Source organism: Triticum urartu, chromosome 2A, assembly GCF_056163025.1.
Source record: "Triticum urartu cultivar PI428250 chromosome 2A, HENAU_Tu73, whole genome shotgun sequence".
NCBI classification, from domain to species: Eukaryota; Viridiplantae; Streptophyta; class Magnoliopsida; order Poales; family Poaceae; genus Triticum; species Triticum urartu.
In genome coordinates, this window is record NC_141874.1 from 748814498 (window position 1) to 748830497 (window position 16000).

The window sequence follows — 16000 nt, forward strand, 5'->3', positions numbered from 1 at the left end:
TTAGGATTAGCTGGGCCACTGACCATCAGGCCCATGTGATTAGGTTAGCTTAACTACTTATCAGTTTAGGGTTAGATCACTCACTTGTGGGCCGTCCACTGTAAATTTGTGAAATGTTTAAAAACCAGGGGAGTTTTATGAGACTGGCGTATGGCACCCTAGATGTCATAACGGTCAATATGACGGAGCTGAATATTGTGCCATGTTAGCCCAGACTTGTGGGCCATCACTGCCATAATTGAGTTTAATTTTGGCTGAACCTGTAACTAACTAAAAGTTGTAGTTTTTAGGGGAAAAGTAAAACATGGTAGTAGCCCTGCGGGAAACATTGTCAAGTGAATATCTCCCCTGGTTTTAGCCCTTCAACTTATGATGAATATCACCCCATCAGTCTCCAAACAAATTTGGAACTGTTAACAACCAATGCACCTTATATTGTGGAATGGAGGGAATATTTGCAATGCTAATGCAAAAAATAATAGTATGTCTATAGAAACTCCTTTCGAGTCCCATGCATGAGAGATGAGCCCGTGATGTTTGTTTGGAAGTACGCATGCATGAGTGAAAGCAGTCTGTCGACTTGCAAAAAGAAGGATGCCTCACGTAACCAACCAGCATCGTCTGTCTCCATGGCACGCGCGCACGCTTTTCTCGCCATGCATCCCGTCCCCGTCCACCACCACGGCGGGACCAGAAGTTCTTCAGCATCGTCACCCTAAGCACTAGCACGTTTTTTCTGTGGGTGCGGTCGCCTCCTTCTATCCTCATCTTATATATAATCTCCATCTCCGGGCGGCTACTTCACCTCACCGAAATCCTCCGAAGCAAGAACTCCGCTCTCCTCCTCCTCCTCGCACACTCTGCTGGACACATCGGCCGGTAAGGAAGCACTAGTACTAGCTTGTTGTTCTACGTACAATTTTGTTCTGTTTTTCTCTTCGTAAATTGAATGCGAATCTTCTCTCTTCGTGCTGCTGTTTGTTTACGCATTCGTGTCCTGCGTGAACGCTACTACTCCAATCCATCAGTCCGGTGCAGTGCATTCACTGTTCGTTCGACTGTGTATCATCTTCTTCTTTGTCCTCCTAGACCATCTCTTGTTTTCCAGTTTCCAGTTTGTAACCAACCGACTATGGAGTAGGACCTGATTAGCTTGCTTTTGGGACATGGGAGCATCCTTGTTCTGAAATTGTGAACCTTCGGTGTTGTAGAACTGTGCTAAAAACTTACAAGGAAATATTAGCAAACCCTGAGACTGTCTATGTATCTGATTAATTACTGCTTAGTCTGTGCATGTAACCTCTTACATGGAAAAATGGAAGGTTACCTGTTAGCAGACACCCATTTCTTACAATGGTAGCACATATTGATTTCAAATCCTAAACAAAACAGGGAGCATCTGGTTCATGTTTTATTTTTCCTGGATCCATGTGAAATCTTTCTTTTGGTACGTGGAACTCAAAATATTTATCATGTTGCTTTGTGGGAATTCCATCGTAGGCTCTTTTTCCTAAAAAAACTATTAAATGCCACATAATTTCTTTATATGGAACGCAATGCTTTTTTCATGTTCCGCTCTAACTGGTATTATCGTGTACACTTATGATACTGCCAACATAATTGTTTTTTGAACAGTCCACTTTTTTCAGGCGTCTCACTACATTTAAACACGCAAAATGCCTCGAGGACAAGCTTCTTCAGTGTCAACCCACGAGAGGCCTAGAGTTGATGCGGCAGTCGTTTCTGATAAAGATAACGGCAGGCATAGGAGGAGCGCTTATTTGTTGCTGGGATTGTTGATAGTTTTCCTTCATGGGTCCTGGTCAGTTTACCGTATGCAGTTTGCAAATCTTCCTTTGCCCCTAGATGCTGAGCAGGCTGGTAAGCGGGGGTTCTCAGAGGCTTCTGCCCTTAAGCATGTGAAGTACTTGACAGGCCTGGGTCCTCATCCAGTTGGTTCAGATTCCCTTGATCTTGCTGTGCAGGTTGTCCTTTCAAGCTACCTTGCTTTCGCATTTTCAATAGTTTTTACTTACAATTTCAGTCTTTAGACCAATTATAAAATTTCTGTCAATTTTATTATGCATTGATATATTCTGAACATGAGGGGTCAGTGATACTTTTCTATTAATAAGTTGGAACTAGCTGTTGTCTGTTGAACTGTTGATGCTAATTGTAGTGTTTGGGTATAATAACTACTCCCTCCGTTCTTAAATATAAGTCTTTTTAGAGATTTAAATACGGACTACATACGGAGCAAAATTAGTGAATCTACACTCTAAAATGCGTCTATGTACATCTGTATGTAGTCGGTATTGAAATCTGACTTATATTTAAAAACGGAGGGCGTAGAAAAGGGAGTAAGTGGAGAAGAAATATAAGTTAAAGTGAGGAGCCAACTAATTATTTCTTGCTCTTATCTTTCACTTTTACTTTCCCATCAGGACGTGCGATATTTTTGTTGGAACTTATAATTTCTCTACTGTATCTACTTTTAGTTGCACTATCCGTCTTGACATTTCCATGCAATAGTATGTATATGCAGAAGCAGAGAAAATAAAGAAGGTAGCTCACCCGGACGTTGATGTTCAACTGGAGCTATTCCACACAGACATTGGTGCAAATCGTTTAGCCGGGGGCCTTTTCAAGGGAAAAACAATCTTGTATTCAGACCTTAAGCACGTGATTCTCAGATTTGTTCCCAAGTATTTACCGGAAGCTGAGGAAAATTTGATTCTTGTCTCTTCTCATATTGACACAGTTTTCACAACGTAAGGCTCCGTCTTCTCCCTTACTGGGCAGCCTTGCTTCTGCTTTGCATTATGTAATGTTAACTATATGCTTAATCATCAACACATCAATTGGTTACCATCAGAAATGAAGGGTTTCCGCATGCCTTTTTGACACGAAATTGGTTCGTCATATATTTAATTTTGTAGAATGTACTAATATGCAACAATCCAACTTGGGTACCACATTATGAGCCTTCAATTGAGGAAGGGGTGGGTGCTGAGAGTGAGGTAAAAGAAATGTATGCGAAATAAATGACATTAGACAAATATATGGGCTCAGTCGTGCATTGTTCTTTAAGTATAAGCAGGAGATATCGAGATCTCACATTTTCTAAAGATAACTTGACAGCACATGAATGTTGAACAAGAATATAGCTTTGAGGCATGTTTGGGAGGAACAATTCTGTTGTTGATGATTTTTACAAGTAATTTAGACAGATATTCAGACTGTTCAAGTCTACATCTAATGTTATTAGGATGTAATTTAGCGGCAAACTAATGTTTATTTATTGCAAATACATGTACTGTAGCAGACCAACTCTTGTAACAATTCTACTTTTTTTTTTGCTTCCGCATTGTCAGTTTTTGAGAGATAAAATGAATCTAACTTCTATCTTTTTTAGGGGAGGTGCCGGAGATTGCAGTTCATGTGTAGGAGTTATGCTAGAGCTTGCACGGGGAGTGGCTCAGTGGGCTCATGGGTTTAAGAGTGGTGTCCTATTTCTATTCAACACAGGGGAAGAAGAGGGTCTTGTCGGGGCCCACAGTTTTATAACTCAGGTCACTATTTTCATTTGTCACACATATATCATGTCGAACTGTTACATAGGTCATTGTGGTTATGCTCCATAATGTAATTTAATAATATTTGTGCAGCACCACTGGAGAAACTCAGTACGTTTTGCTGTTGATTTGGAAGCTATGGGCATCGGTGGGAAATCAACACTTTTTCAGGTTGGCCTCACGTTTTGTTTTCACAAATTGTTCTGGCATTTATAATTGTAACAGTCGTGTACCTGTTTCTTATTTTAGTTTGTTTAGTAAATAAGGTTTTTGAACATTTTACACAAACCATGAGTTACTTTTTTTTTGGAAATGGAGGTATACTCCCGGCCTCTGCATCATGATGATGCATGCGGCTTTTTTATTAAAAATCCAGAAAGTATCATCATAAAGGGACGTGGAGTTTCTACACCCAGGAGCAAATGCTCCTGGTGTGAACAGTAAAATCAAATAAATTCAAAAACAATTTAAAAAATTCTGAAATTTTTTTGTGCCATACTTTCACAAATGTTTGTTATGCCTACAAAATTTCATCGCAAAATCACATTGATGGAAGGCGTGGTAAAAAAAACAAAATCGATGCTCTGAAAATGTTACTTACAAAAGCATTTTGGAGCTCTGATTTTGTTTTTTTGGCACGCCTTCCACCAATGTGATTTCACAATGAAATTTTGCGTGCACATCAAACATTTGTGAAAGTATGTCACAAAAAAATTTCAGAATTTTTTGAAATTTTTTCTAGTTTTTTAATTTTACTATTCATACCAGGAGCATTTGCTCCTGGGTGTAGAAAGGTACTTCCGATCATAAAGGTCTTACAGCTCGCAAATGAAGCAAAGTCATAGCACAAAGATCTGAAAAAAAGAAAGGGCCTAAAAACAACCGATACGGTGATAATAAGGACAAACTCTCTAGCCCTCTATCCTGTTATGCGAACGCCATCCGAACTGGTTGAATATAGCCCGAGCCACCATCTCCCGTTGGTTGCACCCAGTAACCAAAGGCTCCCTGGAGTCCATAGGAGTGAGTAAGGACCACATACGGATCCAAGCTGTAGCTCTGAAGATAACCTGCAAAAAAGTTAAGTTGTGTTGTCTGTTAACAATCATATCATTTCTGCAGTTCCATATAGCCCATAGTAATGCACATATTTCAATCCGAATACGAGCTGCCGTGATCTGTTCAACCCCAGCTAACCACATCCCAAACAAAGACGCAATATCTACTGGGGGATTAATATTAAAAGCTATATGAATCGTTCTCCAAAGTAACTTGTCAAGTGGGCATTCAATGAATAAATGTTGTATTTTCTCATCTTGAGCACAAAAACAACACTGCGAGTTGCCTACCCATCGCCTCTTAAGTAAGTTGTCCTTTGTGAGTATTACTTGCTTGTGGGCAAACCACATGAAAATTTTAATCCGCAAAGGAACCTTAACCTTCCATATATGAAGTGACCTTGAGAGGGGGCCAGAATTAATCAAATCCGTATAAAAGGATTTCACCTTAAATATCCTATTTTTAGTTAACTTCCATTGTGTAGAGTCCGGCACGTCGGAGGGTCGAACTTCAATCAATCTCCGAACCAAGTGCATTCAGGCTGTCCATCTCGCACCCACTAATGTACGTCTGAACTGAATATTCAAGGGAATAGTTTGAAGGACGATACCTATGTAATCTTCCTTACGTTGCACAATATTGTAAATGGTAGGATATTGTAAGGCCAAAGGTGTCTCTCCTAACCATGTATCCTCCCAAAATCTTGTTGACATCCCGTTGCCAACCAAGAATTTGACCCTACGAAAGAACATAGCCTTCATTCTCATAAATCCCTTCCAGAACGATGAATCAGTTGGTCTGATGGCAGTCTGGGCTAGCGTTTTCGAGTGCAAATACTTATTGCGCAGGATTTGAGACCACATGCCCTCCGGCTCTGTCCCTAACCTGTACAACCATTTGCTCATTAGACATTTATTCTTAATTTCCAAGTTCTCAATACCGAGACCCCCTTGGTCTTTAGGTCGACAAAGGATATCCCATCGCGCCAGACGGTATTTCCTCTTGGCCTCATCAGACTGCCAAAAGAATCGAGATCTAAAGAAATCAAGTTGCTTTTGGACCCCTTTCGGAATTTCGAAGAACGAAAGTAAAAACATTGGCATGCTAGTTAGTACTGAGTTGATCAGAACTAATCGACCCCCATATGACATCAACTTGCCCTTCCAGCAGCTGAGTTTTTTTTCAATTCGTTCTTCAATACATTTCCATTATTTATAGATAATTTACACAAACCATGAGTTACTTGGTCGCTAATGCATCAGATTGTTTTCTTCGGTTCTTCAATTGCTGTGGATTCTTCAAGTGTTATCACAACATTACTTCTGAACCTTTTAAGCTTACCTTACTATATTTGTTCATATAACAGGGTACTCACCAATGGGCTTTGGAGAGCTTTGCCGCTGTAGCGAAATACCCATCTGCTCAGATAGCTATACAGGTAAAAAAAAGGAACAGATTGAGTAGGAATTGATTCAGAAACCTTAGAAAGAACGGTTTGAACAGTTTTTATTGATTCTCAAGTTTGCTGTCTTAGAACGAACAGTTTGCACTTTCCATAGAGGTTCCTTTACCCTGTCAAATACAGATCTAGCTGTAGAAGCTTGAGTGATCTTCCTGTTCCAAATTATTGGGTAAAAAGTAAAATTATATTGTGGCCAGTAGCATGGAACATTGGATTATAGCAAATAACAGTGGCAATTTTTTCATGTTTCCAGGAACTCTGCAATCAGCTCAGAGCAAAATGGAGTGATTTTTATCCACTGTCAATTTGAATTTTCCCAATTTAATTCACCTTTTCATATGGAAAAAATGACATGATTGTTCCTCATCCACCCCACACACACTTGTTTGGTGCTAACACCGAACTTATAGAAGAAATATGAAGTGATATCATGTTGCTAGAGTGAAAGGAGACGGTTCGACCTGTCACTTTACTCAACCAGCATAGTTCAATTTTAGCGTGTCTCCGTAGCTTGCAAATAGGATATAACCCAAATTTGTAATTGCAGGATATTTTCAATTCTGGAGCAACAAATTCTGCTACAGATTTCCAAATATATCTTGAGGTTGCTGGTCTTCCTGGCCTTGATTTTGCATATACAGATATGACATCTGTGTATCACACAAAGGTTTGCTTTCATGACTTTATATTTATATATGCACAATTCCATATATTCTGCATCAGGTGGTAGAAGTTACTTTGCTCTGTTTTGGGTACTGTTTTGAATAATTATTTTTTAGTTGTTTGTCGTAATGGCGCAAATGATGCACCGTCGGAAATATATCGATTATGCACAACTTTTTCATGTGTGGAACACTTTTCCAGATTCGTTACACTTTAAGCAACTTAGTAGATATTTCTTTTCTTAAGCACACATCAAATTATGTGTCTGGGTATTAAGAAGAGGATGCCAAGAAGGCACAAAGTATAGCTTGGCCAACGGCCAACAGAAGGAAACTGATTTACAGAAACAAAGCAAAATAAACACAATGAAAATAGAAAAATAGCTAAGCTAGGTCATGTCATGTTAGTAGTTTATTAGATACTGATGACAAAGATTTAACTTATGTTCTATTTTTTTATAAACAGATTGGATTGCTACGTACATATATAAAGCCAAATTTCTAAAGAAAAAAAATGTTACAGACCCTCAGTCCATTAAAATTCACCAAGTGTATTTTTTATTAACATAATAACAAATATATCTGTATCAGATACTCGGTGAAAGAATCTACTGGTTACTTTCCTGTTCGAAGATCTAGAGATTATGGACCTTGAGATTAAGCTATGTTACTGTCATTGATTTACCCTTTCCAAACAAAAAGGAATATAGTGAGTATATATGTACTCTGAACCAAAAGTAGCACTTTGATATAAATAGGTTAAAGGTGAACACATCACATGTGAACTTCACTTCTTGAGGATCCACCTGATTGTTCACGGCTCCTCGTAGAGGGTGAATGCGTGATTCTAATTCCAAATTGTACTATATATCCAGGCATTTGTTTCCTACTGTGAATTGATTAAAATAATTTCATTGCCATTAGATTGTAAATTAATTATGTCTTTCCAACAGAAATTAGAACAAGCTGATAGTTCTAGACGTAATTTTAACTTTGATTAATATTGGGAGTGTAACCAAAGGTCAAAGGAATATATATGTGGTGGCAGCTTCAATCTATTTATTTTAGTACCAAGCATTTTCGTTGCCTACTCATGATTTTTTATTGTTATCTTTTGTGCAGAATGACAAAATGGAGCATCTTAAACCAGGATCCCTTCAGCATAATGGAGAAAATATGCTTGCCTTCCTACTCCATGCTGCTTCATCACAAAAATTTATGGAAGATGCACACGAGGCAAAGCAAGAGAGCGTAGAGCAGAAGAAAGCTATCTTCTTTGACATTCTGGTATAACGATTACAATATTTTTGTTATCAAATATTTGATTGTACCATGCAATATCTAGTTTTTTCCTTAAGCTAAGAAAGCACATGTATAGATTTCGATTTTCATATGTTCCCGTGGGAAATTTTTGATCACTACTCTATGTCTTCATATGCCAATTTTTCACATAATGAAGGACCATAATAATTTCACCAAATTTTATAATTTAGAATTGTTAAGTCATGTAGTAATCTAGGAAACAGCAAGACCAACGAATGATTTGTAAATTGTTTATTACCAAAAAATTGTTGTGAAATAAATACGAATTCTTTGGACCAAAATATTTGTGAATTTTGATGTTCTTGCAAAGTTAATTTGACTGGATGGCAAGATAAAATAGGGGTATGGGTATAACTGAAGCAAAGAAGAGAAAATAAATGTCTCATATTTGGTCCTAATAGAAATAACGCTATATTTTACATCATATATTACTTTGAGAATGAAACAATTCTGATATGAGTTATCCACCTTTGATGTCATGGTTCTTTGATTTTGCCTGTTTAGAGCAATGGAATGGAATCATCTAATGTTTTTGCCTGTCACCCCCTATTCCTTACCTCCTTTTTAACTTCATGATCATCTAGAGTGTCATGGTTCTGCGACTAGGTCATACCATGACTCAAACTAAATATCAGAATTAGGTTTGAAGCTATGATTAGATGTCCATGTGCTCCTGGCATTATATGATTCTTCAAAAACACTCTAGTGCTTTTGATTATTGGTGTTGTTTGACTTGGCTGACATAAATATGAACAATGGATTCCTGCAAAAGAAAACTTAGATGATTATATAACCAAGGAGAATACGCAAATAATTCTAGTACGTGTTCAGATGTGTTGGTGGTATCTTAAAAAATAGATAGCATATTTGTCTACATATACATATATACATATAACAAAAATGATTTAGTTAGCACGATTTTTCATATTCAACTGAATATTACTTTGTTTAACCTTCTCACTTGTATGTTATTATTTTTGCAGGGCAAGTACATGGTGGTCTATCCGCAACGCCTAGCAACCATGTTTCACAACTCAATAATATTCCACTCACTTCTGATATTGGGAACATCATTGCTTATGGGCAGATGCTCTGTGCTTGTGTCCCTCGGAATATCATGCTTGAGCATTATTTCGACGCTGATATTTTCGATCTTCTTATCAGTTGTGGTTGCATTTGTCGTGCCACATATTTGTCCCTTTCCTATCTCATTTGTTGCAAATCCCTGGTTAGTTATTGGCTTATTTGGTTCACCTGCATTGCTTGGGGCATTCATTGGTCAGCACATTGGATTTATTCTCCTGAAGAAGCATATTGAACAAGTGTATTCAAGAACAAAGCCAGGTCTAACTGGTAATAAGATGGATCACATTGTTGGTCTAGAAGCTGAGAGGTGGATTTTCAAATCTGGTTTTCTCCAGTGGCTCATAGTTTTGATACTTGGAACCTATTTTAAGGTCGGAGCATCCTATATAGCACTCATCTGGCTTGTTTCGCCTGCCTTTGCGTGTAAGTTGGGGTGACTATCTAAGAGTTAATATGTTGATATTCACCTTGAGTATTGATGGTTGTTGTTTTGTTGTAGATGGCCTTATGGAAGCAACACTATCTCCTCTAAGGTCACCTAAACATCTTAAGGTTGTTACATTGGTCCTGGCTTTAGTTGTGCCAGTTGTGTCATCCGCTGGTTTGGTTATTCGCCTGGTTGATGTGATGGTTGGCACTACTGTACGTGCAGATAGGTAAATATCTAGAGTCTGCAACGTCCAAACTTGTTCTAGATTTTCTCACTTGCTATGTTTGTTAGGACATGATTAAGCTTATAACTTAAATTCTATTAATAGAGAGTATTGTGCCAGTTAACCTAAGTTAACTGAACTAATTTCAACCTTATTTGCACTTATATGTGCAGGAACCCTGGTGGACTACCAGGCTGGTTTGGAAATGTAGTCGTTGCTGTTGCCATCGCATTAGTCGTGTCCTTTATGTTTGTTTATCTTCTTTCGTATGTCCATATTTCAGGTAAACCATATCATGCTTTATCATCACATTTTGCTTCTGTTACATAATATATCAATTTCTGTTACCTTGTACATATATAAAATTTGATTTTGCTTTGATTGTGACATGTAGTGTAAGAGGTGTGTTGTAATGACTGTTTTGCCGCTCGGACATGCATCAAGATACTTTGTTATTTTGGATTAAAATAATGCCAAAATGGTGCTAAATCTACAGGCCACCAAAGGTGACCAAGAACCCAAACTAAGAAACAACTAAAAAACCAAAAATGTCAAGAAGCTTCAAAGCCAAACTAATCAGAGGAATGATCATAGGTTTGTTACGACTTTGCTTTTGATGGTTAGAAGAAGGCTCTGAATCTTGCCCTATAACATTGTTGTACATCTATCATTACATCCATTTTTTATATTTCTCCAATATGTACATACATCTGCCTTCTGTTTCACACATCACACATCCCAAAATAAGTTGATATCCGATATATGTTTTCTGTAGGTGCGAAAAGAGCACTTCTTTCTGTGTTATGTGCATCCTTTGGTCTTGCCATTGTACTGGTATCAAGTGGTATTTTTCCAGCATTCACAGAGGATATTTCTCGTACTGTAAATGTAAGCACTGCTATAACACCATTTGATTGTGTTAGTACTCCCCCGTTACACAATAAAGTGATGTTTTGGATGTCTAAAGTCAAACAATGAAAACTTGCACCACTGGTATTGTTTTAAATATCCAGGTTAGGAGCTTCAAAATCGTATGCATAAATTTGTCTCAAGGATTACTTTCAAAACAAAATACTTATAATTTTATTGGTTGTTATAAATATATTGCAATAGATAATGGTCAATGTTATATTTTGATGATCGTGTTAATACACAAAACGTCACTTTTTCATTGAATGGAGGGAGTATGAATTTATCTAGACATGTACTATCCTAATATTTTTGGTCAGTGGTTAACTATTTTGACTCTTTTGATGTTGTCATACGCTTTCCATAAATTTTGATCATTTTCTATGTCTGTAACCTGGTTTTTTAACAGTTCAACACTCTTTTGCGGATACCAACAAAGAATGCACTCAACACATATCAAAATATAAGTTATTTCTAGTAGCTAGTTTCTCCAAACAAAGAATTGGAAGTAAATGCTTATCCCTTCCGATTAAAATATAAGTTGTTGTAGTTTTGTGGATTAGAATTAAGGGGATGTAAGGAATGTCTTTTTTGCCACTCAAATGTTCCCACAAACAATTGATTATATTATATTTCCATTACCTTTCTAGTATCATTTCCCTACTTGGAAATGTCAATGAAGAAATCATGAAACACATTAAATTATCTCAAAATTTTCATATGCAACATTTGTAGGATAGTACAAGTAACATGATTCACTAGCCTTCTGATGTATGTTCTGCCTAATTTTTTGCCTGGAATTATGAGAATCTTTCCCCTTATTTCCATTATCAAGCTCATACTATAAATGATACTTATTTGATGATAATTGTTTCACTACTTCCTCAGGTTGTGCATGTTGTTGATACTACAAGAATGAATGATGGAAGCACATAACCATTATCCTATGTATCATTGTTTTCGCACACACCTGGAAAGTTGACACATGAATTGATGGAACTTAGAGGGGAAGAATTTTCTTGCGGAAGAAATATGACAATTGATTTTGCGACATTTACCATGATGTATGGCTGCAGGAGTTACAAACGGAGCAATATTGGGTGGAGCAAATCAGAAGTTCCTATGCTCCATGTTGAAAGTGATTCTTCTACTGATGATGCACGTAGAACAATAGTGTCAATTGATACTAAGTCATCTACTCGTTCGTCGCTGGCAATCAATAAACAGGAAATTGATGACTTCACTATTTATGGTAAGCTACAATTAACTAGATTGATAAATCTAGATGGACTAGATAGTTATTATTTGACATCTTATTGACCTTTCCATGTATTATTTTAATCAGTGGACTCGAATAAGTTGGTTCATCTGGGTGGTAAGAGTGAGGTCGATGGATGGCATACAATCCGCTTTGCAGGTGGCAAGAGCTCACCAACAAAATTCGAGTTAACCCTTTTCTGGTCAACTAATGGAACACATGCATCTGCAAAAGAAACTAAAGAAGAAGACTTTTCTCCTTTGGTAAAACTAAGAACGGATGTGAATAGGGTTACACCAATGGTTGAGACGGTTCTTGAGAAGCTTCCACGTTGGTCTACACATTTCGGCAAGTCTACATCTCCTTATACATTGGCTTTCTTGACTGCTCTTCCTATCAATATTTAGGCAAAGTACATTGTTCCCCTAAGTTTTAGTCATTTCATGTCACAAGCTTAACTTTCAAATCGAATAATGGTTGTAATAAAGATTGTATTTTCACATGGGGGAGAATTGAATACACATCCAGATTTGAGACATTCTGCATTATCGATTTGTTGTTTACTATTCCAGTCCAAACTTCAGAACAATGTCACTTTGTTCATGGGACATGTATGGATGCTAGGATATATACTAAGGTCTATCCAGGTCATGCATGCAGACACACACTCACGTGTGAGATCAGACACGCTTGACACAAAGTTGCATCGAGTAACCCACACTTCCTAGGAAGAAGACTACACAGAGCACTTCTGTACTTAGTGGATTGAAGTTTTGAATTATTCATGATCACCAGAACTCAGAAGGACACAAACACTCTCTCTTAACTATTAAAATTTAATGGGAGAGATAACTTTGTATCTGCACCACTCGCCCGGGCGATTATGGAGGCCACCTCACCGCCACCTAGAAAGCTCTACATCATCGCGCTAGCCAAACAACTGTTGTCGAAGGAGGCCATCGGTGATGACAGTGGTGGAGGCTTGCCTTTCCATCCCTTCCCCTCCCCATCTCATGGGTGGCTTCCACCATGACAATCTGCACCGCACACGCAGGATCCGCCTTTGTTGTGGCGTGGAGTTAGTGTGTGGCATTGGGCCTGCACACTACAAGAAATATGTCAACTTATGACCTTCTGTCAGTGACCCTCGAAGAATTGGTCATAAATTTATGACCATTTTAGACCAATTAGTCAAAAGCTGTTCAGGGGGCTCCAAACCCTAAACCATTGCGACCATTTTGGTCACAAAGGTCGTAATTTCCTTACACGAAATGGTCACAAAGCAAACAGTGCTAGTCCGCTGCCTTATTTCTAGTTGTTAATGACCAATATAGATGGTCATAGCCTTGTAGATTGTGGTGGGTTGTGATGACTAGGCGCCATCTCATCAGTTTTGCCTATGTGTCATGTCCATGTGGCAGTTTTTGCCCTAGGTTGTGAAGCAACCTATATTTCTATCATTCCCAAAATTCCCAAAAAAATCTCATAAATTCTTTGGGGCATATCTTCATCAAATATGTAAAAATCCTTCCTTTCCTAGTTCAAAACTAATTCAACAATATTCATTTTCCTATTATGTTCACAACAACACTTTATGAAGGAAGTGCTATTTATATATTCTTGATTGCCCTTGGAATTTTTGGGCACTCTTTCCTATCCAAATCATTACCGCATGACAAAATTCAGCTCAATTTGCCTAGCAAATCTTCCTCGGCAAATTTCCAAAGTTTTTGTCCACCTAGAAGCATTGTGAAGGAAGTACCTTTTTTATATCTCTAAATGACATGAAATTTATACAGTTCCTTCATATGCCCAAATTATCACCCTCCTCCAAATTGCAGCTCAGTCAAATCATCTATGTGAGCCCAGGTTCAATTTATATTTTATGGCCAAATTGGCACGTTGCAAAGCAAGTGTTATACAGACCCCTCCTATTACCCTCAAACTTTTCGGGCACTCTTCCATACCCAAATCATTGCCACATGATAATATTCAGCTCAATTTTCTTAGTAAATCTTTCTCAGGAAATTTCCAAAGTTTCTATCTCGAGAGAAGCTTTGTGAAGTAAGTACTAGCTAGGCTTACCAAAATGATCTGAAAATTTACCAGCGTATGACCATACCTATGTAACTTACCTACACCAATTTTTAGCTCATTTCATTCATCCAATCTCTCTCACTAGTTTTTCCAAGTTTTTGTCCATAGAAGAGCATTGTGAAGGAAGTACTACTTTGGCATGTCAAAATGATATCAATTTTCTACAATGCTTTCCTATGCCCAAATAACCATCCTCCACCAAATTTCAGCTCAATCCATTCATTATTTTGAGCCCAGCTTCAACATTCATATTTTTGTCCAGTGTGGTACTTTGCAAAGCAAGTACCACCTAGGATCCTCCTTTTGATTTGAAAATTTGTGAATACATTCTCCTTAGTAGATGATCATCCTCGGCCAAAACTCACGCCCATTGGCCATGTGCATTTCCTGCACCGCTAATCAAACACCTGGCTGCTTATTCATGTTTGAGCATCGATCGGTCTCCTCGTGAGAATCTTATGTTGTGATTTTCTTCCTAGCACCTATCTGGGGAGTGCCCAACCCACTAGACATGCCTAGGCCGCCCAGAACACATGGCAACGCCACGGCCACGCGGTGACCACGCGACGGGCATGCGAGTTTACGCGCTCTAGAGTTGGGGGCCTCGGCCACCGCCCAAACCTCGACGTATCGCCACCAAACCATGTATTTATGATTAAATAGGTACTTATGTAACTAGAAATGATTTTTGGAAAAAATAAATAGCAAACTATGAGGCAGCTGCAGTTCAAATTTGACCCGCTTCCTACTGAATCGGCGGGAATTTGTCTTTTTCACCAGAGGTGGATCAAATTTTTTGACACCCAACCGTTTTGTCAATTGTGCATTAAATATGGCCTAGTATTTTATAAAATTGATTAGGTCCAATTTTGCAACAAATATATGGTAGGTCCTTCACAAAAAAACTCATTTCAGGCACTCGGAAAATGGAAAATGGTTTTTTCGTCCAAAGAAAATGAAAACTTCCTTAGGCAACATTGTTTGCCATTTAAATATGCACCCTTGTGCACAATATGAGATCATTTGAACAAACTATGCCATGAATGTGGCCATAAGATTGATCATTTGGCTTGAAAGCCATTAATCTTCACACTTGATAGCTCATTTCTGAGAACACTTTTTTAAAATAATTACTGTATTACAATTTTATTATTTTTCCTGGAAACTTGTTCACATATAATGACACAAATGCGAAGGTTTTCCAATTTTTTGATTTTTTTTGAATTTTTTATGCCTGTTTCAAAATGCGGTCAAAACGGCGGGCTTGACCGTTCCTAGCTAGTGGTTGAATATTAGAATTTTTTGGTGTTTCTCTGATTAAATAGATACTTATGTACCTAGAAATGATTTTTGGAAAAAATAAATAGCAAACTATGAGGCAGCTGCAGTTCAAATTTGACCCGCTTCCAACTGAATCGGCGGGAATTTGTCTTTTTCACCAAAGGCGGATCAAAACTTTTGACACCCAACCATTTTGTTAATTGTGCATTAAATATGTCCTAGTATTTTATAAAAATGATTTGGTACAATTTTGCAACAAATATATGGTAGGTCCTTCACAAAAAACCTCATTTCGGGCACTCAAAAAATGGAAAATGAATTTTCCGTGCAAAGAAAATGAAAACTCCCTTTGGCAACATTGTTTGGAATTCCAAGATGCACCCTTGTGCACAATATGAGATCATTTGAACAAACTATGCCATGAATGTGACCATAAGATTGATCGTTTGGGTTAAAATACATGAATCTTCACACATGATAGCTCATTTCTGAGAACACTTTTTAAAAATAATTACCGTATTAAAAGTTTATTATTTTTCCTGGAAACTTGGTCACATATAATGACACAATGCGAAGGTTTTCCAATTTTTTGAATTTTTTTGAATTTTTTATGCCCGTTTCAAAATGCGATCAAA

At 37.8% G+C, this 16000-nt stretch overlaps 1 pseudogene across 1 annotated transcript; it reads left to right on the forward strand.

Moving 5' to 3' along the window:
• Positions 1-798: 798 nt before the first annotated feature.
• LOC125540297 (uncharacterized) lies at positions 799-12525 on the forward strand (annotated as a pseudogene). Its single transcript, XR_015617705.1, has 14 exons — positions 799-879; positions 1636-1985; positions 2533-2771; positions 3416-3572; positions 3669-3746; positions 6001-6072; positions 6644-6763; positions 7881-8045; positions 9065-9590; positions 9667-9823; positions 9994-10103; positions 10596-10708; positions 11618-11981; positions 12075-12525. The product of XR_015617705.1 is annotated as an uncharacterized LOC125540297 (transcript).
• The last annotated feature ends 3475 nt before the right edge of the window (positions 12526-16000 follow it).